This window comes from Phodopus roborovskii, unplaced genomic scaffold, assembly GCF_943737965.1.
Source record: "Phodopus roborovskii unplaced genomic scaffold, PHOROB, whole genome shotgun sequence".
Classification (NCBI taxonomy): domain Eukaryota; kingdom Metazoa; phylum Chordata; class Mammalia; order Rodentia; family Cricetidae; genus Phodopus; species Phodopus roborovskii.
The window spans coordinates 119,257-127,203 of NW_026125038.1; the positions used below are offsets into that span (position 1 = coordinate 119,257).

General features: G+C 37.1%; 1 pseudogene; it reads right to left on the reverse strand.

Annotated features, from left to right (window-relative positions):
• Positions 1 to 801: 801 nt before the first annotated feature.
• LOC127214881 (olfactory receptor 4K3-like) lies at positions 802 to 1,742 on the reverse strand (annotated as a pseudogene).
• Positions 1,743 to 7,947: the final 6,205 nt, after the last annotated feature.

Sequence of the window (7,947 nt, forward strand, 5' to 3'; positions counted from 1 at the left end):
AGAATAAGCAACTTTGCAAAATTCAGTACTAAGTAGATGTCTCTATTTAATCTCTGTTCTCATAGCTCAGAAGACTATGGAGAAGAGGAGATATAAAGATTATGGGAGCCATCTGGGACAGCAGACACAAGAAAACAAGGCCATATAGTTACTGTAGGATTGATGCTCATATGGAAAACTATAGTTCATAATTTTCTTGAAATAATAAACAATACTTTAAGAGACAACTTTAGTTTTTGAAGTTCAGATAATTGAGAAAACATTTTTAGTTTTATTAGGTAATATTATCAACACAAAATATCTACTTGTACTTCTTGTACAGTCTATAATTTTTGTTTTATCCATCCACAATTTTATTATTCGCTCTTATGGAGAAAGCTGGAATGAGGTAAAAGTAATTATTTTTCCTTTTTACAAATGGATGAATAAAATGTGGGATGTGAGAAGATAAAGAATAAATCTTTCATGTTGTTAGAACAATATTTAAGTGACTTTTACAAAAAAGTTATGTGTGAGCTTTAACAAATACATTTAAGTTCTTTTTCATATTTACTGAAGGTACATACATAAAAGCCAATTCATTAATTTTTCTTAGGAAGAAGGGGTCAGCTATTGAAAATTTTCAAAAATAATTTAGTGTTCTATATTATTAAAATGTTTAGTCTCTAGAATTATATTAAACCTATCACATATCAAAATGCTGAAATTAATTAGAAATTCAAATTAAATACCCAAATTTGTAACTTCTATTAATTTTATTGAAATGTCAATTCAAAATATTTATAGTGAATTTTCTGGGTTTTAAGTATTTACTTTGTGATTCATGAAATAGCTTTTAAATCTCCTCAGAGCAGTTTTTTTATTTCTTTATTTCTCAGTGTATAAATGGCAGGATTTAGGAGAGGTGTAACAACAGAGTAAAACACAGCAAGAAATTTGTCCAACCAGGTGATATTGAGGGGGCCACACATAGATGAAGATGCAGGGCAAAAAAGGAGCATCACCACTGTGATGTGGGCACTGCATGTGGACAGAGCTTTAGATGCACCAGCTTTAGAGCTCCGGCGAACAGTGATAAGGATATATGTGTAGGAAATGAGCAACATAATGAAGCAGGTTACAACCACAACTCCACAGTCAGCATTCATTAAAGTATCCAAATCTTGGGAATCTGTGCAGGCTAGCTTGATTACCAATGGCATGTCACAGAAGAAGCTGTCAATTTCCAATGGGCCACAGAGAGGCAGCTGCAGAGTTGCCACAAGCTGACTCATGGCGTGCACAAAGCCAATAGTCCAAGAAGTCAACACCAGCCCAGTGCATCTTTTCAGGTTCATAATGGAGAAGTAGTGGAGTGGTTTGCAGATGGCCCATAGCGGTCATAGGCCATTGCCAGCAACAGCACCATCTCTCCTGCGGCAATGCAATGGGCAAAGAAGACCTGGGACATGCAGCCCTCAAAAGAAATGTTTTTGTGTTTCCTCAGAAAGTCTGTGATCATCTTAGGTGTGGTGACTGAGGGAAAGCCATATATCAACAAAAGACAGGTTGGCCAGTAAGAAGTACATGGGAGAATGGAGATGGTGGTCAATGGTTATTAAGATCATGATAACAATATTTCCCAACACAATGAATAGATAAAGTATCAAAAATATCACAAAAAGTAAGACCTGTAGGTTCTGTGATTGGGTAAGTCCCCAAAGCATGAATTCTGATTCCAAGGACTGGTTGCTTCCATCCATTTTGTCCTCAGATACAACCTGCAGAAAGGAATGCTTACCAAAGGGGATGTGGAAGAAGGGTTAGACTGTAAAATTTGACATCCACACTCAGGCTTCATGTCTATACATCAAATAAATGTAAAAAGAAGTCTTAACCAAATATGCTATCCAAAGTCAAAAGCTCATGAGACATGATTAAGTTTAGCAGAAGCAGCGCATGAGGAGGAAATTCAAATGAACAATGGTTCAGAAATTTTCTCTGTATGAGGGGAATGAGGAACACAGGTCAGCAATCTCAGATGATGATAATAATTGTATTTTCCCTTTGAGGGTTATTTTACCCACTAGTTCAGTTCAAACAAAACCTAAATGTAGAGCCAACAGTTTTTTCACTATACTACAAAAACTAACTCATAGCCTCAAGGAAATGGTAATAAATTGTACTGAATTTCAATGCATAGGATATTCTACAGTCTTACTATTTTTACCACTACAGGTAGTGATTCTTTTAGGACATAATTAAGTTTCTCTTATACACTTCATATTATTAAATATTATCTTACACCTCTGAAGGTAATGTTATGATAATCTTTATGTGAGAAACTATAGAACATTATACAGGATACTTAATACATGATTATTGGGTTATGAGCATCATATTCATACTTAACATCAATTAAAATGCACCAGGGAATTTATTTGGTCAAGTAGACTCACTAGAAAAAAAAAAGGCATTGGAGGTGAACGTAGAAATGGATTTGCCAAACAGAAGGACAATTCAGATTCAAACAAACTTTACATAAGTTTAAGCCTGTAACTAGAAAGTGTTTATTTAAAATGATACCAATAAATAGTAATGAATCACTAAACTGTACAATATTAGTGCCCTTTATTATAAACCATGTATTCATCTCCTGCATGTTCATCTTTTTATCTATCTGTCTGTCTATCTATCTATCTATCTATCTATCTATCTATCTATCTATCATTTATCTGTCTGTATGTCTATCTCCATCATCATTTTTCATCATTATCTACCATCTATTTATCTTCAGTTTGCATCATGTATCTGTTGATCACTAATGTTACCTGAAAGATGAGAATATATTACATATACATGTAAATAAAGTAAGTCTTTGACTGATAGTCTTATATTAATGTCAGGTCAAAGATTCATTGAGAACTAATTATGTACATTCAAAGATAACAGTGTCCTCACTGATAAGTAATATTGATACTACTCAAACTTCATGGGGGAGAATATTTGCAAATTTTCTCTTACTTCACTAATATGTGCATCTTACATATTATGCCCTGTTATATCTCTTGTGTGGAGAAGTGGATAAGTTAGCCTGGAGAACTCTCCCATCATCTTGTATTATTTTACCTTTCCATTTACTGAGGCTAAAATGCATGGACTAAGGAGCAAAGGAAAGAAATCGGGTGAAACACTTGCTATTGAAAAGGTGAATATTTGATAATAAAGCTTTAACTTGAAACCAGCTTTTTAAGGAAAAACTCTAATATAGCAAACATATTTATGGTCCAGGTAAAGGCTAATTAATCTGAATTTGCCTGTAACTAAGTTTTTCATCAATATGAAATTTACAGTATTTTCCAAATATATTTTTACCTTTTGGATAATTTATGATAAAATAGTCAAGTCACACACAATAAAGTGTGCCTGAGAAACAAATTTCTTAAAAGACAAGTATCAGGTTGGGCAGGCTAGGCTTGGGAGGTAGGTTGGAAGCAGGGGAGAGGGGGAGAGTAATTAAAGACATTTCTTGATGAGGGGGCATTTGAGGCTTATAGGGAAACCTAGTTGATGCTAGAGAAACTCCAAGGAATCCATGGAGAATGACCTCAGCTAAGACTCCTAGTAATAATGGAGAGGGTGCCTAAACTGATCTACTGTATTCTATTGGTGAGTGAGAACCTTAATTGTCATCAGAGAGCCTTTATCTAGTAATTGATAAGAGCAAATGCAGATATCCACAGCCAAGCAATGGGCTGAGCTAGGGGAACCATGCCAAAGAGAGAGAAGAAGGGAGGAAGAAATATACAAGCTAGGGGTGTCAAGGTCATCAAAAGGGAACCCACTGGAAAAACTAACCTGGACTCATAGGAACTCACATAGCCTGGACCAACAGCTAGGAGCCTACATGAGACCTACTTAGTAACCATGGTTGTATAGAAACAAATGACATAATAAATGCCTGACTCTTTTTCATAAATATAGCAACTATCTCACTCTTCATGTCTTCTTCTCCAGAATAACTACATAGAAATTTCCATTAAAGTATCTTTAGAATTCTTGCTTTTGATATGGTTGGAATTCTTCTAGAAAATGCTAATGTTGGTTTACATTTAATAATATTAAAAGTTGTCCAATGAAGACTCTTTTAGGAATATTGAAATGTTTTCATGTTGGGGCTAGAGAGATTGTTCAGTGGTCAAGAGCACTGACTTCTCTTGAAGAGTATCCTGCACCCATATAATGGCTCATGACTGTGTAACTTTAACCATCTGTAATTTGCAGGGGGATCTGATATGTTCTTATATACACATAGTACACAGACATTATATAGACAAAAACACCCACATATATAAAATAAAAAATATATTCTTCCTTTGTGGGGTTAGTGTTCATGCAGAAAGTTTATATATGAAAATATATATTATTATCAACATTTGTACTTTTGCAAGCAATTAAGGACACATTAGTACTTAGTGAAGTAGATTTTGTGTGATGTACTCAGATGTTGTTCAAAGGACATTCCAGAAGCTCATTGATGCTTTTTTATTTCTCATATTCCTTTTCATTTTATTTTTGAAATACCCAATTGTCACATTACTTCTCACTAGATTGGTGATCCTTTATATCTCCATCTATGCCAGAAGCTAGCCTATATATAAAGTAATCCAACATAAGAGGCCTCTATCCTGTTAAGTGGTAGAGGACTGTGAAGAAGAATAGCTGAAGCTGCTCCTATGGTTAGCAGGTAAATAATCATGATCTGATGCAGACTTTAGCACACTTCTGAGACCATACTTCTTTGTTGTGTGTGAATTGATGGCAATATACAGAATTCTATATGGAATAGGAGATGTTGTGAAACCCGTGCATTATTTTCTAAAGGAGACAAAGCAAAACAAAACCCAGATGCACAAATGTATTTTCAGAGTTGTCATAAAGGAGAATCAGGAGATGACATAGCTTACCAGACTCAATAATTTTCTTTTAGATTAGATTTTTTTCCTTGCTGATGTGTACCACGTGAAGATATCCATGTTGTTTAAGGTTGCTATCTTGAAATCACCTGTTCTTTGGCTTGGCTTTTATTCACCACCTGGATTTGTCCCAAGGCTAAACTCATCTAGCCTACATTCAAGGAAAACCTGGAAGTAATTATGTCTGGCATCTCTTGAGGATTTATTTGTTAGAGTGACACCAAGAGCTGCATATTTATTAAATATGCAGCAAAGTATAGAGGTTGAATTTAAAATTAGTGAAGTATTACGAACTTCTCTCTTGTCCATTAATGCCACAGTAATACTTTATTCATATTCGATCTGTTACTATTATCCTAAGTTCATAAAAATTTTGCTCCCAGTTTTAAGAGAAACAATGTGTTGTGTGGTCTAACAAGTGGTTCTCTAATATATGATAAAGTTGTCTCAACCAGACAGAAAATGCTGATCATTTGGAAATTGTATTTCAGTATGTTCTTTGATCATTTGTTATGCTGGAGGATATAAACTTGATTTTCAAGTTATTAAGAACTTAAGGAGGTCAAAAAAGATATTGATGTGGATTTCAAACACATTTATTTTTGATTAAGACTGAGTGGGAGTAGACCAGGGCTCTCTGCCTTGGGCAGGAAAGAGAAAACACAGGCCTGCTGGTGCCTAACAGTACCTAGTGGTTGGGCGCTATTATGGTAACTGAATATATATGGTGGTGTGTGGAGAGGGAGAGAGAGAGAGGGAGGGAGAGAGAGAGAGGGAGGGGGGAGGGGGGGAGGGAGGGAGAGAGAGAGAGAGAGAGAGAGAGAGAGAGAGAATGGTTTGTGTCCTGTTGAGATAGGCTGATGTAAAGAGGTGAAGGTGGCGGGAGTGGGTTGGGTAGATGGCCTGAGCCATCTGGGGACTTGGTGATATCCAGGCCTGGGCTGCTGCACCAAGGTCTGTATCTGGGGCCATGACCCTGCTGCAGCCACAGTCTGTGTTGTTTGTGGCTCCTGTTTCCACCAAAGGTCCAGATGGTACACCTGTACAATGTTGACCCAGTCCTTCACTGGCTACAGCCTGGGGGAGATTGGCCCTGACCCTCAGCTGGACAGCAGGACAGAGCTGAAGCTGATGGCATGGGACTTGGGTAAGCTGGCCCTGAGGGCCTGAGGGTGGGAGAACTGGTCCTTCCTCTACCCTCTTCCATATGGTGGTGTGGTTTAGGGGGTGATAATGCCCTCCTCTCCTTAGCCCACCAACCTATAGCATTCAGGACAGTGGTCCTGCACCTCACCCTGGGCAGCACAGTGGAGATGATCCTGCTGACAGAGGCTTGGGTGAGAAGATCAGAAACATGTCAGCTATCTGGTTCCACTTCTCATCTGCCATATTATGTCATGAGCTAGGAGACATCTCCTTTCCCCAGTGAGAGCAAGAAAGCTGGCCCTGCCTCTCACCAGAAGCAGCACTCTGGAGATTAGGTCTGCACCTAACTTAGGCAGTGGAGTAAGGCCAGCCCTGGTGATGTAGTTGTGAATGACTGGCACAGAGGGTATAGAACAGGAGAACTGGCCCTGACTCTTGCTGCTTACTTGATAGGATGAGCTAGCAGGGGTGGTGCTGGAGAGCTCACCTTCATGATGAGGATGAGGGAGAGATGGCAGGCTGACTAACCCAGCAGATACCCAGGGCTATGAACTGGCCCATCTCAACATCCACCCCATCTGTGATCTAATGGAGCATTAGAGAGGGGACAGCTCTTCAAAACCAAAGTGACAGGATCCCTATGACACAGGACAACAAGGATATCCAAGAGGACCCCAAGTGAGGGCACAGTATCAACAATGCAGCAGAAACCAGAGGCCTCAAACCAGACCAATGACTCATTGCAATGAACTTTTGCAAGATTTGCAAGTAAAGATGTATGGACTAAAGGTTATATTGCATGACTCACTGTGTCACACTACAGCTTTCACAATGACATTTTTTTCTTTTAAATTTTCCCATTTTTGCTTTAATCTTGGGGAGAGGGAGATTACAAGGACAGAGTGCAGACGCGTGGGGACAGGGAGATGAGTGGGATCCTGATGCATTATGTGAAATCCACAAAAAAATCAATAAAATTAAGTTAGGAAAAAATAATTTATTTTGACCATATGTCCATATTATATAAACTGGGCAGTCTATGGCACCTCTGGCAGTGGAACCAGGATGTATGCCTAATTCATGAATGGACTTCGGGAGCCCATTTCCCATGGAATGATATTCCCTTAGCCTAGAGACATGGGGAGGGCCTAGCCCTACCCCAAATGAGTTGGCAGATTTTGATGATCCTTTATGGAGAGAGACCTCATCCCTTATGGGATGAAGTGGGATGGGAGGTCATGTGAGGAGAGGAGGAGAGGGAACTTGGATTTATATGTAAAATAAGATTGTTTCTAATTTAAATAAAATTTATTAATAAAAACTGTGTATGTATATGTGCATATATATATATGTATATCTTATATTTAAATTATCCTTTTTTAGCAATAAAATAGATAACTCCTATTGAAAATATGTAATTTAAAATGTATTAAACATGCATTGAAAAATGAAAAATCCACATAGAATAGAGAGTGAAAAATAATTTAGCAAAATTAGCTACTTGTTTCACAGCCCAGATCATTGTATAACATGATTTTATATAGTTTATTTATTTATTTATTTAGTTTATTTAGTTTATAGTTTGGAAATTATTTATGAATAATTTATGCTCATGAAAGTATAATGTCACACTCATCCAAGGTTGACAATCAAAGAACATCAATGTTTACATGTTTATGTAATTTATTCTGTTATTTAAAACAACAAAGATACTTGCTATGCAAGTCTGACAGTGTGAGATCAATTCCTAGTAAACTGGTAATGTTAGAACAGTATTGACAGAGTGACCTCTGATCTACATATGTGTATTTATATACACATATATAATATATATTATATATAAAAT